Source organism: Prionailurus bengalensis, chromosome B2, assembly GCF_016509475.1.
Source record: "Prionailurus bengalensis isolate Pbe53 chromosome B2, Fcat_Pben_1.1_paternal_pri, whole genome shotgun sequence".
Taxonomy (NCBI): domain Eukaryota; kingdom Metazoa; phylum Chordata; class Mammalia; order Carnivora; family Felidae; genus Prionailurus; species Prionailurus bengalensis.
In genome coordinates, this window is record NC_057349.1 from 51,831,063 (window position 1) to 51,850,127 (window position 19,065).

At 40.0% G+C, this 19,065-nt stretch overlaps 1 protein-coding gene across 1 annotated transcript in view; it reads left to right on the plus strand.

Annotated features, from left to right (window-relative positions):
- Positions 1-1,129: 1,129 nt before the first annotated feature.
- Positions 1,130-19,065, plus strand: part of FAM83B (family with sequence similarity 83 member B) — a 90,425-nt gene continuing 72,489 nt past the window's right edge. The window contains exon 1 of the mRNA XM_043591669.1: positions 1,130-1,215. The gene's annotated coding sequence lies outside the window, so the exon portion shown is untranslated. The remainder of the gene's footprint in view (positions 1,216-19,065) is intronic.

A 19,065-nucleotide genomic window follows, 5' to 3' on the forward strand; every position in this document is an offset into this window, starting at 1 on the left:
AGTCTAAGTCTACTTACTCATCAATCAAGACCTAACTCAAATCCCAATAGTTTTGCATTTTCCCCAAGTGTTTTATTCAGGGCAAAATATCCATAAAAGTCATTTTTAAGGTCAATTCCATTTTATGATAATTTACATATCATGCCAAAAGCTTAAAATGTGCTTATTATGACCCTAAGTTTCATTTTTCCCGTACTAGGCTGCATTTTTAACGTTTGCTGCAAGTGGCTATACTTCGAAGACTATATGGTTATACAATCATCAGAAACATTCCTAACAGATTTATGGAGCTATAGACAAATTTTTAAAATACATTTTATTTAAATTATTAATAATTGCTGTAATTATTTTGTGTTGAAACCAAATTGTAATGCCTCTATTCCCCTAACCTTGCTCCTAGAGTGACCTGCTTTTCACGCAGGTATTCCTATTTTAAAGAATATCTTTTCATCTCAAGTCAGCAACCACAACAGTCCAGAGTGGATGCCCAATCTTTGATGATGTTTAAAACTGCTCTTTCACACAAAAAGGTACCTGCACAAGCACGGTTTCTACCGCCTTTCCGCCTCCTGGTCTTTTCCAAGCCTGGAAACACTCAGGCGGTTGGGTAGGGGCCCGCATTGCTGGGCTGATTGGAATTATCTACTGCAGGTCCCGTCCGCCCCGCTCTCCCGAGGGCGGTGCAACCCACCCCTCCCCCCCCAACCCTGCGGCCCCCTCAACCTTCCCCCCCACCCACCGCATTCCAGAGCCTAGGACGCGGGGGGGGGGGGGCGGTGAGAGCTCAACCTGCTCTCCCGAGGCCCACCCTTCCCAGATAAGCGCGGGGGGGGTCCTCTGGGGTCTCCAGGTGTCGGGACTCGCCATCTCCCGAGAGCCCGGGGGGCGGAGGGGAAGGAAGACTTTGTACTTGGCGGGTGGAGGGTTGGGTTTCTGAGTTCGGACAGGTTCCGAGGCGCTTTCTGGCAGCGCGGGGTTTGGCGTGACACGACTCGGGACTTGTTGCAACTGGTCCGCCCGCCCGCCCGCGCTCACTTAGCTGTGCACCCAGGCCGGGGAGGCGCGGTCGGGGCCGGATCCCGCTTCCCTCCGCCGACCTGACGCGCTGCAGGTAACTCTCCTCCCCTCCCCTCCCTCCCTCCGCCTCGCCGCTTCCTGGGAGGCAAACGTTCGGCGGCGGGCACTGCTGCGCGCGGCTCGGGGGCGCTCCTGGCCGTAAGTGGGGCTCCGGGCTGCCCTCCGCGGCCCGGGCGGGCGGGGGCGGCGGGGTCCCGGGGCTGCACCCACCGCGGGCCCGGCCGGCAGGGGGAGGGGAGGGGAGCTCCCCTGGGGAGCCCGCGCGGATCGGCATTTCGGTCTCCTCTGTTGGGTGTACTTTCTCTCATTCGCGTGTAGGTGAGAGTGCGTCGGGAAGTTTGAAAAGTTGTCTCCGGCGGGGTGTGGGCTCGGGTTTCCCTGGGGACAGGCGCCGCCCACCGTGGACGCGGGGTCCGTTTCCCCCGCTGCTGTCCGTGCTGGCGGCGGACCCCGGGGGGGGAAGCGGTGGCGAGGGTCTGGGAAGCGCCTCGTGGGAGGAAGTACAGGGGGGAACGTGGTCGGGCCGGGGGCAGGGGTGCGGTGGGGGGCGTAGGCTGGAGAAGGGCCAGAGTGTTCTTTCGATCTCCCCTGGGGTTTGCAACTGGAAGGGAAGGTTACTCTTGACCGAATCTCGTTTCTTGTTTATATCCAATTCGCCTCTTCCCCCGAATTAGTCCAGACCTGTGCTTCCCAACCTCGAGTCGGCCGGCCTGAGTGTGGGTCTGGGTGCTTGGTTCGCTGGCTAGGTGATTCTGGTACATACAGGATTTTGAGAACCACTGCTCTAGAGGGAGAGGAGTTTGTTTCTGGAAAGGTACTTGGAAAGGTACTCTTCTCTGTGACACGTTGGGGGAATTATCATCTATATAATAAGGTGTGTGAGGAGGCAAAGTGCCTGTGTGTTCAAGCTTCTGCGTTCGTGTGTAAAGAGACAGTGGTGCTTTGTAGGGAGGAGGGTGTGGGGACACAGGATACCATGCTGATCATGCATGGAGTGATGAGGTTCTTGGTTCTAGGGTCTCGACCCAGAAGTGGAGATGAGAGCTCAGGAGGCCAGAACACTGAGAAAAAGCCATGCTGGCGACAGGAAGTCAAGGCTGTAGAGCAAGATGGCCAGCAACTCATTTCCAGATTCCCACACATTTTGCCAGGTCACTGGCAGACACCTCCCCTCTTTCCCTTTCTCATCCCCAACCAATGCAAGAGCCCCAGGGAAATCCATGACTGAGGCTGAATCAGTCCCGACAAGAGATAGGACAAGGCTCCAGCGATGAAAGGGAGGGCCTTAGAAGAGAAAGTTACTTAAAAAAAAAAAAAAAAAAAAAAAATTTATTTCATTTTTCAAAATAATTAAAGAAGAATGCTGTGAAACAGGATGGAGTCAGGGTTGGGGGTCGGTCTTTGTTATGTTTGTTTTTTTCCCTGTCTTCCTGCAATTCCCAGAATGGTGACAGTCCCCACACCTTCCAGTTTCAAATTCCACCCCCTGGCTTTTGGGTTTAGGGCACACGTGGTGGACACGCCTATTAAGGCTGCTGGCTGCGCCCTGCACAGCTTGCCTGAGGGGCTGGGTGGATCCTGCCTTTAAAGCTGGCACATTCTAGACCACAGATGCTCAGAATTTATTGTGGGAAGCTGTACCTATTGAATAGTTGCTGAAAGGGATTGCATAGGAGACAAACCACACCTCTGGTGCTGACTCAGTGATGTGTTTTGTGATTACTCTTCAGAGATTATTACTGTAACTATAACTGACTAAACTCTTTTGGGATGGGTTAATTAATTTTATTATTCCTTCTGTTGTATCTCCTCCTGCTACCATATCCCCTGTTTATACATTGAGTGTTTTCTTGACCGTGACTTCCCCCCTGCACCTACTTTGTTTCTTATTCCATTCCATTATACAATAGTAAGTTTCCAAGATGTAACATTGTAGCTTAAGTCTTGAGAATCTGGTGGCGAAAGTATGATACCAGCAAAGGAGTCCTCTTCTCCATAATCAGGTTGGAGGAGAGCTTTCGAAAAGGCCCCACTTAATCTTAATTTAACTAATTATTTGTCAAATTACAAGTTGTCCTTGTTTAGCTAGTTAGGTAACTTTGCATATCTGTCCCTCTGTAACTTGTAAAATATGAGTGCTACAAGGATGTTTCACAATTCAGAGTCTTTTCCACACAATGTTACTGCTAATTTTGCAATGCACTTTTGTTTAATTATTTCTAATCTGGAAGTGGCATGTATTTTAGAATTTTGTTGGTGAGTTTATCATTTGAGAGTCAGAATACATTCTCCCCACCACCCCCCAAATAGCGTTCTAACTATGGATTTCAAGATATTGTGGGTTAAATTTTATGCAAGTAGCACCTAAGCTCCATCACAAATTAAATCCACTGACATTTCTCTGAGAAAACATGCTGGAGCCTTCAGATGGAGCTTCCTTATTACTGAGGTAGGCCAGTGGGCATTAGCATTGTTTTGTGGTGTCTGTCTCAGCTCACAAGGGGCACGGGGTGGAGGTGGAGTGGGAGAAAGTTGGCTCCAGGTTTGGGAAGAAGGGTTTATCAAGGAGCCAGGAGGCTAACCTATATAGGAGGTAGGGGTAGGGTGATCAGGGAGGCAAAAGAAGTTTTCAGCAGCTATGATGCTATGAGGAAGATGAGACTGGATTGGAGAGATGATCCAAATATAAGGGTTATTTACCCATTGGGCACATCTATGTTGGGAAGTGTTTGAATCGTGTGATCATGTCTGATATGAGGAACCTTTTCCTCTGGGGACGTCTAATTACTACCCACTTTGTAATTTCATTTTCTTTTCATACTGTCCTTAGGAGTGAGGCTAGATGTCCCCTAAAGGCACATGACTTTTATCTTTTGAGCTGTGTATGAAGTAATTTGTAGACAGCACCCATCTCTGGGAAAGGTAAGTTAGGGACAGTCAGCCTGTTGAGAACTGGCATAGGGTCAGGTGTAATCTCCATGTTACTGGCAGTGGCCTATTCTAAAGAGTTTACACAAAAGTTATGCAGTCCTGATACCTAAAGGTTACGACTCTGTGCTCTTATACTCTATCCGTTCATTAAACATGCATGTATTGACTATTTTGTGCCTAGCAGTGAGTTCCACTCTGGGTAGGAAGGTAACAGGATACTGTTCCTGGATCTCAGGAAGCTGACATTTAAGGGACTTAATAACAATTATAGTCCATTCACTTAGTGTTTCATTCCTATTCTCTGAAAGTTCCAGCAGGCACTGTGTATGTTCATTAATCCTCTGTGAAACTGAACACTAGCAGACCACTTCGTTATGATTTTGGACAAAGTGCCTAAATTCTCTTGGTGTCTCAGGTTTTCCACTAGCCTGTCCCATCCTGCTCTGAAATTCTCTGTGCTTCTTATTGAGGGTACCATAAAATAATGTTACCTAACATCTCCCCATTGTATCACTGGGAAGCTCATTGTTTTCACTTCTTTTGTCAGATTATCATTTCAGAGGGTTTTAGTTCTCTATCATCAAGTTGCTTCTCTGATTGTATAAGCATTCCTCATTTGGGGAAGAAGAGGCAGTTTTCAAAGCCCTAAAAAGTGGCCTCTTCCACCTCAATGGCGGTAGTAGAGTCCCTCAGCGGCATGTTCTGCTGTCCTTTATTTCCTGCACAAACAAGCGAAGGCTTCCGTTCTTCACAGGACTTGGCTCTGACTACTTAGCCTCCCGTGGCTCGTTTAGCAGCTCTTTACAGATGTTTTAAAAGGATCATCTTTTTCGATAAATGTAACTTCTGAATTGTTAGAGAAGGGTGAAATAAAGCTAAGCTGTTCTTAGATTAAGGAGCTGTTGACCGTGTTCCCCACCGATTCCTGGCTTCAGGTGCATTTCTTCCGTTCCTTTCTCATCTCTTGCTGTCCCTCCAATCTTCTGTCTGCTCTTATGGTTTCTGGCCTCTTTCTTCCTTCTTTGTGCTTCTCTTCCTTTACTTTCTTTTCCTCTGTCTTCTCTTCCCTTCTCTCCTCGTCCCTTCTCATCCTTTGGCTCCTCTTCTTTCTCTGTGCCACATTTCATCTTTTCTTTTTCCATCTCCCCCATTTCTTACTTCTGTTTATTTGTCTAATTCTCCATCTGTTCATCCATTTATTTGTCTTTATTTCTTGCTGTCACCTTTCAATAGCAGCACAGTTTTTTATTTAGGTACATTGTTTCTTTCTTTCTTTCTTTCTTTCTTTCTTTCTTTCTTTCTTTCTTTCTTTCTTTCTTTTAATGTTTATTTTTGAGAGACAGAAAACAGAGCATGAGCAGGGGAGGGGCAGAGAGAGAGGGAGACACAGAATCCGAAGCAGGCTCCAGCCTCCGAGCTGTAAGCACAGAGTCCAACGCAGGGCTGGAACTGACAAACCACGAGATCATGACCTGAGCTGAAGTCACATACTCAGCTGACTGAACCACCCATGCGCCCCAATTTTGGTACATTGTTTATTTCTAAAAGTCTGTAAAATTCAAATAGTATTTAAGTCAAATAACATATTATGGAGGTAATTCTGTTCTCTAATAGTTAAAGTACACTCTAAATAAAATTGCCAGTTCTATTTTAAATGTTTGATACCCTTTTCAACAGTCATTTCTGGCATTTTATACATTAAAAAATATTATTTTCCTTCACAATGGAACATGTGTACAATGATCATCTGATTAAAACTAAATATTGGCCTTATTTGCTATGTTCAATAATTTCCATCTTTGCCTTTGTTATACTCAATTTATTAGATAAGCATTTTACGAAAATCGAGACTTTCATTTTTCTGTTTTCCAAAAACTAAAAAAAAAAACAACTAAAGTTGCAATAAAGTATTCAAGTAAGAGTACAAATAAGACATTAAAAAAGAAGGATAATGATGTTATTGAAACTGGATATTGATATGCCCATACCCTCATTGTGCAGTACGTTGAAATATTTGTTAATTGATGGATTGAAAAGTGGATTTATCACAGGAAAGTTACTTTGAGAGTTATTGTCTAGTGTAGAATGGTTCAAAGATCAAAAGTACTAAGTAGAGGGCTACAATACATATAAATGAACTTAAAAAAAAATCTCAGTAGGAAAATAATACTAATGAAAATTAAAATTACAGCATATGTCTACAATTTGTGTTTACTAACGTCAGGCAAAAAACATCAGTCCATATACAATGAAAGTAACATAAAATGTGCTTTAATGCAAAAGTTTATTTGTGCAATACTAAGCCAATTCTTGTATACTCATACCTGAAGGTATTCTCTGACAAGTCATTCATGTCTTGTGTATACTCAAAGCCTTGATTCAATACCCTGTTATTAAGATAGGGTCTTCCCAATATGTTAAATTCTGTGTTCTGTTTGTAGACTAGATTTACTTCCATTTATCAGGTTAAATCTTACATGCAGAGGAGTTAAAACATGAAATATTAAAAGAAAAGACCATAAAATCCCTCTAAGGTTTGGATCTAAAATATGAGTCCACAAAAGTTTGGACAGGAGCCCATGAACATCCTAAGTAGATGTGTGCATGTATCACAAATAGAAGTGATTGATAAAAACATTAATTATTGGAGTGAAAGAAACTATTATTTTTGGTTTTAAGATCTTAACATAGTGGTACCATTATTTGGAGTCTCTTCTCCCTTCTCCTTCACAGTTGCACTGACCTGGGCCTGAAGGACAAGTGGGAATAAAACAGAAGAACTCCCAGGTGCAGTTTCTGGTCCAGGTCTAGAGCTTTATAAACACCCACCTTCACTCAGTCGTTATAGTCATCCAGGGTAGAAACACTGTCAGAGGAATCAAGCACAGTTGTGAGGCGAGATTGCAGGGAATGCTGTTCACAAGTAATCCACAGGACCTAGAAATCCATCTATACAAATTGAGCAGCATTTCACACACTTAAAAAAAAAAAATTATTTATTTATACTTTTTTTGCTTAACTTCCATGTGTGTGAGTGAGAGAAGCCAATGAAGAAGACAGTAAAAGGTCTGAACTAGAGTGGGCTAGTTTTCCAATCTGATTTTTTGGGGGAATTTCTGAGGGAAAATAAAAAAGAAGTACTTGATTTCAACTGTGATATAGCTATCTAAGCAGATTAATTAAAAGGGAATCCTGAAGGAAAAGACTAATAAAGGATTGTTAGACGTTGGGATTGCTTTGCATGTTTTACATATCCATAGGGCTCTTTATACAAATTAAACTAAAATCTTTCCAAGCTAGATATATTATGACATTTATGGGGGGGGGCATTTTAACTAAATAAACTTGTGTCTACTTGAGCAGTTTCCACAATATTATTTCTGTTTTTAAACCTCTACTTTTTAACAGTCCAAGATTTTTGTTGTTGCTGCTAAATACTTAGAACCCTGACTTTTGATAGCCATTCCCAACATACATAAGGAAAATACATTTTCTTAAGACATTTTGTTTGTGAACTTTCACTTTAGCATAGATGAAGCACACTGTTTTTGTTACACGTAGTTGGAAAGCCACTTTCATAGGAGCACTTTCATTGGAGCACATGTTTCTGATGATTTCCTACAGCACCTGCCCCTCTGTAATGTCAGCGTGCACCAAGATTGGCTTTCTTGTTGTCTCAAGTAGACTCAAAAGGTGGGACAAGAGTGCGTATGGCACACATTGAGTATTTCACTCCTTGGGGCCCTTGTAACCTGCATTGTGTGCATGCTCACCTAAATGTATCAAGTCTTTGTTACATATTCTATAGAGGTTCAGAACTGAGGTCAAAAGATCCGAACCCATTTCCTATGGTAATAGGATTTGTGGATAGGTGTAAAGTGGGAAGGGTTGTTGAGGCAGAGGATGGAGGGAATAGATAGATCCCTGGTAATTTCACCTTTGTGATTGATTACAAGTGAGGGAAGAATGGATCATAGATCCCAGCATACTTAGAATGTAAGACAGTAGGCCTTATCTATGACAGCAGTGATACTCCAAATGAGGAATACCCAATATGACTCAGGCACAGATAAATTAGAATAAACAGCTTGGTGGCCTTCCAGGAACTTCCAGTTTGGTGAGGGGGATATGGGCAATGGCAAGTAAACAAACACCTTGATTATTTTACATGATGGTAAGTGCTAAAAGTTAAATAAAACCAGGTAATAGAATTAAGCATAGCTGAAAGGTAGGTCTTGAAAAAAAATTTTTTTAAGTTTATTTATTTTGAGAGAGAGCACACAGGTACTCATACATGCACAGGGCAGAGAGACAGAGAGAGACAGAGAGAGAGAGAGAGAGAGAGAGAGAGAGAGAATTCCAAGCAGGCTGCATGTACACCATCAGTGTGGAGCCCAGCGTGGGGCTTGAACTCAGGAAGTATGAGATCCTCACAAGAGCTGAAATCAAGAGTTGAATGCTCAACCAACTGAGCCACCCAGGAGTCTTGGTTAGATACTTTTTTTTTTTAAATTAAATTTTTTAATGTTCATTTTTGAGGGAGAGGGAGAGAGATGGAGCATGAGAGGGGTAGGGGCAGAGAGGGAGGGAGACACAAAACCTGAAGCAGGCTCTAGGTTCGAGCTGTCAGCACAGAGCCCATCGCTGGGCTCTCAGGAACTGTGAGATCATGACCTGAGCTGAAGTCAGACACTTAACTGACTGAGCCACCTAGCACCCCTCCCTTGCCCACCCCGGGTAGGTCCTTTTTAAAATGGGTAGACTGTAAGGAGGTACCACATGAGTAAGACAGGAATGAAAAGAAAGAGAATTCTAGGCTGTTGGAATGACTAGTGCAAAGATCCTGAAATGGGAATTAACTTGGCATGTTTAATGTAAAAAAGTGAGCCTATTAAATAGCAGGGAAGGTGTCCAGAAACCAGTGGAATATATGAGTCTGGAGCCTAGGAGAGCAGTCCCATCTGGAGATTTTCGAGAGTCATCGAAAATTGATATAGAATATTTCCTGCTGTAAGACTGGATGACATTATCCTGGGGAGAATATTGACAGAGAACAGTGAAGGTACAGACAAGTAAAGTTCTGAAGTCTAAGCCCAGATAGTAGGAACACATTTGAAAGATACTCTTGCTGACATTTGAAAGATACTCTTCGCCTCCTATCCTAGAACCCAACATTGAGGCTATCTCAGCAATGATTTTCTGATACCTTTGGCAGTGACAGTAGTCAGTATTAAAAACCATTTCCCCTGGTACTATAGCATTTTCAAGGGAGAAACAAACAAAACAAAAGAAAACAAAAACGACACTTACCTGTTGCAAGTTTTGCCTACCTTTAGAGTAGAGAGATGGATAGGCTTCTTGAAACGAGAATCTGGGTTTTCATCAGGATGATGTGTTGGATAAACTTAAGCATCACAGTGTTCTGTTTTACCATGTTGGAAAATATGGTCTTTTAAACTTCTCAGCACTGCTCTGGAATGTATAGTTTAATTGCATCTTAATGATATACCAAACCTCTATAATCATAACCTGTTTAAACACCCAGTGAGGGGCGCCTGGGTGGCTCAGTCAGTTGAGCGGCCGACTTCGGCTCAGGTCATGATCTCACGGTCCGTGAGTTCAAGCCCCGTGTCGGGCTCTGTGCTGACAGCTCAGAGCCTGGAGCCTGTTTCAGATTCTGTGTCTCCCTCTCTCTCTGACCCTCCGCCGTTCATGCTCTGTCTCTCTCTGTCTCAAAAATAAATAAACGTTAAAAAAAAAAATTAAACACCCAGTGAATCCTTTCTTTCTGCTGAAATAAGTTCATATAATAAAAGAACTGATATCAAAAACAGAGGAGAAATGAGTCCCACTTCATAGCTAATTTGTATCATGTTGAAAAACAAGACTTAGAACTTTATTTCATGAAGATTAATTTAAATACATAGAAACTATTTTCATAATGACTTTAACATAATTAAACATCTCAAAATACAGTTCTTAGGGAGAATTCCCAATTGACACTTGATACCATTTCTATCCTTCTGACAAAGTGCTCATTTGAAATTAGTATTTATGTTTATTTTTAATAGAGATCTATGGATTTATCTATTTACTTTTACAGTGCTCATTAGGTTTGTAATTATTCTTTTAAAAGCCCATTTCAACAGGTAATATTTTGTATTATCAAAAAATTAACCTCCATTTAATTGAAACAAATATGTGCTTCAGTGTTAAAAAGTTCTGCATGGATATTATCATTTTTTTTTCTTTTTTACTCTCAAGTTAGTTAACATATAAATGTAGTTTTGGCTTCAGTAGAATCCAGTGATACATTTCTTACATATGATGCCCAGTGTTCAACCCAACCAGTGCCCTCCTTAATGCCTGTCACCCATTTAACCCACTCCCTGCCACTTACTGCCATCAACCTTCAGTTTGCTGTCTGTATTTAAGAGTCTTTTATGGTTTGCCTCCCTCTGTGTTTTTATCTCATTTTTTCTTCCCTTCCCCTATGTTTGTTAGTTTCTCAGATTCCACATGTGAGTGAACTCATATCTGTCTTTCTCTGACTGACTTATTTCACTTAGCATAATACTCTCCATTTCTGTCCATATTGTTGCAGATGGCAAGATTTCATTCTTCTTCATCACCGAGTAGTATTCCATTGTGTGTATGTACATATACATACATACATGTGTATACATACATACACACACACCACATCATCTTTATCCATTCATCAGCTGATGGACATTTAGGCTTTTGCCATACTTCGGCTATTGTTGATAGTGCTGCTGTAAACATTGGGGTGCCTGTGTCCCATTCAAATTAGCATTTTTGTATCCCTTGGATAAATTCCTAGTAGTGCAATTGCTGGGTCATAGGGTAGTTCTACTTTTAATTTTTTGAGGAACCTCCACACTGTTTTCTCACAGTGGCCGAGCCAGTTTGCATTCCCACCAACAGTGCAATAAGGTTCCCCTTTCTCATAAAACAAATAATCCAATGAAGAGGTGGGCAGAAGACATGAATAGACACTTTTCCAAAGAAGACATCCACATGGCAAACAGACACAGGAAAAGATGCTCAACATCGCTCATTATCAGGGAAATACAAATCAAAACTATAGTGAGATACCACCTCACACCTGTCAGAATGGCTAAAATTAACAACTCAGGAAACAACAGATGTTGGCGAGGATGTGGGTATGATCATTGAAAAGAATTTATACTTCAGGATTTTTTTGACGTATCCTGTTTAATCAACTCCTTCTGTAATGCTGAGTTATTAAAGCAGTATATCATTAGCTTGCTATGTGACACTTATGTAGTGAGCATTGATAATTGTGCTCACCACACATAATCTCAACCATCACAGAGCTTACAGTCTAGTGAAGAAGACAGAATAATGCATTTAAATAATGCATGGAAAGTGATAATATGTGCAGAAATTACTATGAGAGCTCCTTGCCGTAGCTCTGTTCCTAGCTGCCGGGAGCTGGGGACGACAGGGCACATCAGTGAGCTACTTACTCAGATCTCATTAAGTGTATGAGTTATTTTTATTTAAGTTTTTTCCTTTTTGATCCCTGAACCCATATGGCTTTAGTTTCTCATATTCTGTGCTTGTTCATGTGTTGTGCTGTAAGACTTACTAAACTGTTTTATATGCAGGGTTTTGAATTACATATGACAGTCAACTTAGAAAGTGAATGGAAACAGAGGAGGGTATTCTAAAGTAAAAAATAACTATTGGAGTAATTCCCTTAAAAAATTCCTTTTTTTTCCTGTAGCAAAACTATAGATCGATAGATAGATAAACATTTGATAGGAACAGAAAAGTATAAAGAAGTTTTAAAAAATCACCCATAAAACCACCAAGGCAGCCATTATCATTTGTATGTATGTGTTTTTATTTTTGCTTTTGGATGAATTTTCTTTAATTATAATTCTGTTCTTATATGGTTTGATAGCCTGCTTATCATCCATATAGCATCATAATATAAGCATTTTTGCTTGCTATCAAAACTGCTATGGCAGCTTTTGACTTTCTTGGCTTTTTGTTTGTTTGACATTTGAAAATGGATATGTAGAATATTCTTCATTTAACTTCGAAAAAATGAAGCTGAACTGTGAAAGCTGACTTAGGAGAAACTGAGGACAGCAGGCAGTTCCTTGTCACACTAGAGTAAGAAACTTTCTTTCTTTCTTTCTTTCTTTCTTTCTTTCTTTCTTTCTCTTTCTTTCTTTCTCTCTCTCTCTCTCTCTCTCTCTCTCTCCCTCTCTCTCTCTCTTTCTCTCACTCTTTCTTTCTTTCTTTCTTTCTTTCTTTCTTTCTTTCTTTCTCCCCCCCCTCTCTCTCTCACTCTTTCTTTCTTTCTTTCTTTTTTCTTTCTTTCTTTCTTTCTTTCTTTCTTTCTTTCTTTCTTTCTTTCTTTCTTTCTTTCTTTCTCCCCCCCTCACTCTTTCTTTCTTTCTTTCTTTCTTTCTTTCTTTCTTTCTTTCTTTCTTTCTTTCTTCTATTTAGAGAGAGAGTGGAGAGAGAGAGGGAGAGCATGAGTGGGGGAGGGGCAGGGAGAGAGAGACTCCCAAGCAGGTCTGTGCTATCAGCATAGAGACAGATGCAGGACTCCAACTCAATAATCAGCCGATGCCCAACAAACTGAGCCACCCAGGCACCTCAAGAAACACTTTCTTAACCACCTCCCTCTTCCAAACAACATTAGCAAGTTTGTGGGTATATCAGATCTTTTCAGCAGGCAAAATAAGTTATCATCTTAGAATTTTGAAGCCAAAGGTGCCTGGAGCACAACTTGTTAAACATGATAGGACTCTTTTAAAAAAAAAATGTCCTCTGCTTGATTACATACAGAAAGAGGATACTCACTAAGAAAGTAAGAGAAATATAGATCCTTATTATTAAGTACAATTCTCTCCTATATTGCTGTGACCAGGGTGTGGGGGTGCAAGAACACCTGTCTCAGGGTTCGCAAACAGACCAAATTCGGCCACTCGCCACTGACAATGTCCAGAGCAGAGGCCAACACTGGGAAGATAGAGGATTAGCCCGAAGACAGTGGACTGGAATCTTGAAGACTATCTCCAAAGGGCTAAAATTACTTCCTGGTTTATATAAAGCAAATGTGGGACAAAGGTTAGTGGATACTTGCTGGGAGGCATGAAAGTTCAGGCCCCTCCTTGTCTTGGGGTCAGTCACGCGGGTCTTGCTGGCTCGGAGTAGGCCTTACTGTTTGAGAGCATAGTTTCATTTCCCCATCACAGGATGCTTTGCCTGCGGGGTCTTTTGCCTGAGTTAACAGATAAGCTGGAAAGAAGAATTTAGTCAATTAGAAAATGCACACTGAGGTCAAAATGGAAGTATTTGAAGTTGTGTTTCCTTACTATGTAACAATTTATTTTAGCGGATTTTAAGGCTGATACAGAATTGAGGGCCTCTATCTCATTAAACCCGACAGGAACCCTTTGCCGTCAGTACTGTTATTTTAACCATTTTTCTGATAAGAGACATGAGGCTTAGAGCCCTGAAGTCACATGACCAGAATCTTAAACCTATTTGTGGCAGAGCCAGAGACAAAACTTGGGCCATCTCACCCACTCTGAGTCACTGAGCCAACCAGTGATTTGTCACTCAGTCCCACTTTCCCACTTGACACAATTAAAGACTACTCTTATGTGTCTCTTTCAGTGTTCTCTGTAGATTAAACATTAATTTTTCAGCTGTTCTTCAAGATGCAATCTGTCTTAAAGTCTGCTCAATCCTGTAGTTGTATGGTACATTTTTCTTGTTTTTAAAGAGAGAACCCTAAGCAGGCTCCATGCCCGGTGTTGAACCTGATGTGGGGCTCGATCTCTAGACCATGAGATCATGACCTGAGTTGAAATCAAGAGTTGGACACTTAACTGAGCTACCCAGGTGCCCCATCTGATTAATTTTTATTTTGTTCAATTTTTAAAAATTTTTTAATGTTTATTTTGAGAGAGAGTGAGAGAGAGCAAGTGAGGGAAAGACAGAGAGATGGAAAATTCCAAGTAGGTTCTGCACTGCCAGTGCAGGACCTGATGCAGGACTGGGGCCTTGAACCCATGAACCGTGAGATTATGGCCTGAGCCGAAATCAAGAGGTAGATGCTTGACCAACTGAGCCACCCCGGTGCCCCCTGTATGATTAATTTTTAATGTAAACTATTACTTTTACATTTGTTGTATTGGATTTTATCTTGTTCATGTTGACTTATTATTTTACCACTTTAAGGTCATTTTGAATATTAATTGTGGCATCTGATGTTTATGCTATTTATTTCTGCAAAGTGTAGCAATGCTTTTCCACTTATTCATCTGAATGATTGATACATACATTGATCAGGATCAGGAGAAGATGGAACACTTTACAGCACAAGATGCCACCCTATTAGGATTACCTTATCCTGTTCATTGGACCTTCTGGAGTACTAGTATCATAATATAATGCAATTTAGGAGTAGTTTAGGTGTTGGTAAAACAGTAATTTGCTTTAATTCCACTTGCATTTTAAGCCATGCTTAGAGTATTCCTCTGCAGTTTGACTATCTAGTATATGATCTCTGAGAAAAGGTTTGTTTGTTTTTTTTCTCCTGTGGATTTCTCTGCAGGAATCACTCAGTGATTCTAAGTATCAGTGAATGATGATGTTTTAATGTCATTAACATATTTGGGGGCCTTTATATTCTTATATCTGGACTAGAGTTTAAACTGGGGATTGAAAATATATTGAATAATGGGTATTTTTTTTTTTTTTTTTTTTAGTCTTTATTTTTGAGAGACAGAGACAGAGAGACAGAGCACAAGTGAGGGAGGGACAGAGAGAGAGGGAAAGACAGAATCGAAAGCAGGCTCCAGGCTCCAAGCTGTCAGCACAGAACCCCACGTGGGGCTCCAACTCATGAACTTCAAGATCATGACCTGAGCTGAAATTGGACGCTTAACCGACTGAGCCACTCAGGCACCCCTTGAATAATGGGTGTTTTTTGAGTTAATCTGATAAAGCAATATTGTCAGACCATCACCCAATGAAAAGAAATGAATAAATGTTTAGATATTGAGCAAATTGAATTTTTATTTGGGATTTATAAAATGGATTAGAGATATTTAGTTTCCTTTTCATAAGTCTGATAACATAGGTGATTCTGTTTGTGATCTACACCTGGAGATATTTGCATCCAGACCCTGTGACTGAGTGTTCTATATGTTTGTGTAGTCCTTGGCCTCCTGAAAAGCATACCCTGTGGAAGACTGTAATCTGTGCTAATGGACCATTTTGTTGTATGATTATAAAGCCAGCTGAGAAATTTTTAATAAGTTAAGATGCCACAATTTGATATCAAATTGCACTTGGCAGCTTGAATACTATAGTAAATTTTTAATTTAATAGTACCTTCTTTAATGTTTTAATTGTCATCTTAAATTTCTGGTAATCAAATTCAAAATCAAAGACAATCTTGACAGGTAAAAATTCAAAGGAAAAAGAGATCTATAATTTTTAACTATTGTGGACCATGGATTATGATTTTATAAAGCAGAGGTGTTCTGAAATACTCTTTAATGAAGCATTTTCTCATATTCTCTAGGTAGGTATTTTGACATATAAAGTCAGTTATCCCCTCCCCAAAAAAAGGTTGATCGAGCTTTTTTGTCAATATTTGAAAGACTATCAAATGTTCTTTAATAAATTTGTTCAACCTTAAAGTGTGTCAGAGAACTAGTTTTATATCATCACATAAGCCAGAAAAAAAAGTGCTTGAAATCATTTCTGGATGGTAAATTATTTTTTTTAAATTTCTTAAGTATCTCTATTTAAAATTTTTAAGGTTTAAAAATAAAGATGATTTTTATATGCATTTGTATTAGCTTCTTGGTGCCACTATAACAAAATATCACAAATTTTGGCTTAAAACAATGGAATTTATTTTCTCATCGTTCTGGAGGCTAACAGTTCCAAATCAAGGTGTTACTAGGACAGTGTTCTCTCTTAAGGTTCTAGGGAAGAATCTGTTCCATGCCTTACTCTCAGCTGTAGTGTTGCCAGTAATCCTCAGCGTTTCAGTCTCTGCTTCTGTAGTCACTTGGAATTCTCCCTGATTATTTGTGTCACTCTCCTTATAAGGGCACCAGTCATATTGGGTTAGGCCCCACCCTAATTAAATATGATCTCATCTTAACTTGATTACATTTGCAAAGAAGACCCTATTTCCAAATTAGATCACATTCCACTGAGACCAAGGCCTTCGACTTCAACATACTTTGTTGGGGGACATATTTAACCCATAAAAGCATTCAGTAGTTGAATAGAAACAGCCTAAGACAGAAGTTGGAAAATGGACCTCAGAGACGACAGCAGCTGTGATCCTTTTTGTAGTTTTTTAAGTTTGTTTATTTTGAGAGAGGGAGAGAGAGCACAGGAGCAAGAGAGGGGCAGAGAGAGAGGGAGAGGAAGAGGGAGAGGGAGAGAAAGGGAGAGAATCTCAAGCAGGCTATGCACTCTCAGTGCGTAGCCCAACAGGAGGCATGCATCCACAAACCATGAGATCAAAACCTGAGCCGAAATCAAGAGTTGGGACACTTAACCAACTGAGCTCCTCAGGCACTCCCCTTTTTGTATGGGTTTCAAAGTCTTGACTTTGGGTCACCTGCTTGCACATTGCTAATCATAACCTTGGACTATTTGTGATCTAAGGAAGTTATAATTTCTCCTTGGAGCATTTTTCCATTGACCTGTTATTTCACAAGTCTTTCCCAATGAATCTTCTCAGGTCAGAAACCATAAACAAGTATGCCATTTACATATTTAACTTTATAGTGAAACTACTGAAATGTTTTCCAGAGTAGCCCATGAATTGAAGTCTAGTGTTCACTGTCTTGTTTTATGTCCTTTGTATTTACAGATTTAACATTTGGAATTTATACTTTCCATGAATGATGCCAAAGATTCAGTATCAAATGAATTTGTAATGCTTTTGAGGCATGGTTTTGAATCCCATTTTTTATAAGCTTGTTTTTTGTGGAATGAGTCACTTAACTAGCACATGAGCCTACTGATCCGTTTAGCTTTTATATCATGGTGAAATTTTATTTTTCTCTACTCATTAACTCTATTACATATGTTTATATAGTTTCTAGGAGTTTTAATGGTTATTAATAAAATAATACACCTTTGCATGTTTAAAGACATACCCAATTAATTTTGTCCTCAAATTAAACCCTTAAAGTGTTCAGTGATTAAACTCCTGAGAGTGCTGTATTAAGTCTATAACTAAATACAAGTGCTATTTTATTGCAGTACCCATTTATGCAAGTGCCATTACCTTACTATCTTCCCTTAAAATTTGTTTATAAATGGTTCCTCACAATTATCCCTTGTATACAGCTTTTGTGATAATTGTGTATCTCTAGACAGTGGTTAGAAAGCATAGCTTCTCTAGCAGGACAACATCAAGCATATTTTTATTTTATTTAAAAAACATTTTCATATTTATTTATTTTGAGAGAGAAAGAGAAAGTGTGCCCATGTGCAAGCGGGAAAGGGGCAGAAAGAGAGAGGGAGAGAGAATCCTAAGCAGGCTCCACGTTGTCAGCACAGAGCCAGACATGAGGCTCAATCTCACAAACTGTGAGGTTATGACCTGAGCTGAAATTTAAGAGTCATACGCTTAACTGACTGAGCCACCCCGGTGCCCCAAGCATATTTATTTTTTTTATCTTAATTCTTTTACATAATAACTCAATTTCAGTGCTCTTAGCTGTTGCATTTTTTCTATGATGTCTTTTTCTGCATTGTATCTGGCATTCCTATTTAATTAACCCCACAATGTTTTCCTTTTTTTTTTTTTAATCTTCATTTGTTTTTTTTTCCCCTCATAATTAACTTTTCATCTGTGTCTTTATGGTTTTATTTTGCTTTCATGGTCCTTTTGATCTCTATGATTTCTCAGTTTACCCATAGCTGAAGAATGAATTTTTTATAGTTGCAGAGTATATATTTACGTAGGTAAAGCTCAGAAATCAATACAGTGTTTTCAAGCATTGTTATTCATTTTAACTTCCAAGTAGATAATTATAGTGTTTACCATCACATTACAGGAATTCAAAAGTTAAAAACTTTAGGAAATAAGTGCTAAGGAAATTTAAAATTGTTACAAACCAGTAGTTAACTACTATCTTAAACAATTACAGATAATAGATGTAATTTTCATGTGATCACTCGATGCCTGTCCCTTCATGGACTGGAATTGTCAAATGAAAACCACAACTCACTAAACCTTAGGGAAATACACTTTAATCAAGTGGATTGATTCTATGAAGAAAATAAAAGCCCATTTTTTTTTGTTAAAAATGAGTCTAGTATCATGTACAGAAAAGAACCTTAATGAACATCAGAAAGGTCATAAATTCGTAGTGTGATACCAGGCACATTAAGCGAGCAGCTTGATGAAGATTTCTCAACCTTGTCACCATTGACATTTTGGGCCACATAATCTTTTAATGCAGGTGGCCGTCCTGTGTATCCAAGAAGTATGTTTAACATTATCCCTGGCCTCTATGTACCACATGCCAGTAGCATAAACATGTTCTTTTTTTTTTTTTTTTTTTTTTTTCTTGTATCAGATTTAACCTTTAGGTTTTCTATCCTTTTAGGCTCTGTTGGTAAAAATTTTGAGCCTAGGGGACAGGATTGTCTCCACTAAAAGAGCCAAGTGGACCCTATAATCTTCTTTCTTCTTTAGTTCTGCCTTTGTGTTGATTATTTTCTGATCCCTCCACCCTTTAAGCAAAACTTGTGGCACTATTTTCCATTCCTTCACAACTGTCTCTCTGATTAGTGACTTGTTATATCTTTTGAGCTAAGGAGTTAATAAATGGTTATGGCTTTATGGGTTATCCTCCCAAATCAGATTTGAGTTTCGGTAGTCCTTAGTCTGAAAAGGCTGGGTTAAGTGGAGAATTTTAAATTAAGACAGGGCCCTTAACAAAGATGTTTTTGGTCAAATTAGCCCTTTAGTGCTTGTAGCACATCATAGAACTT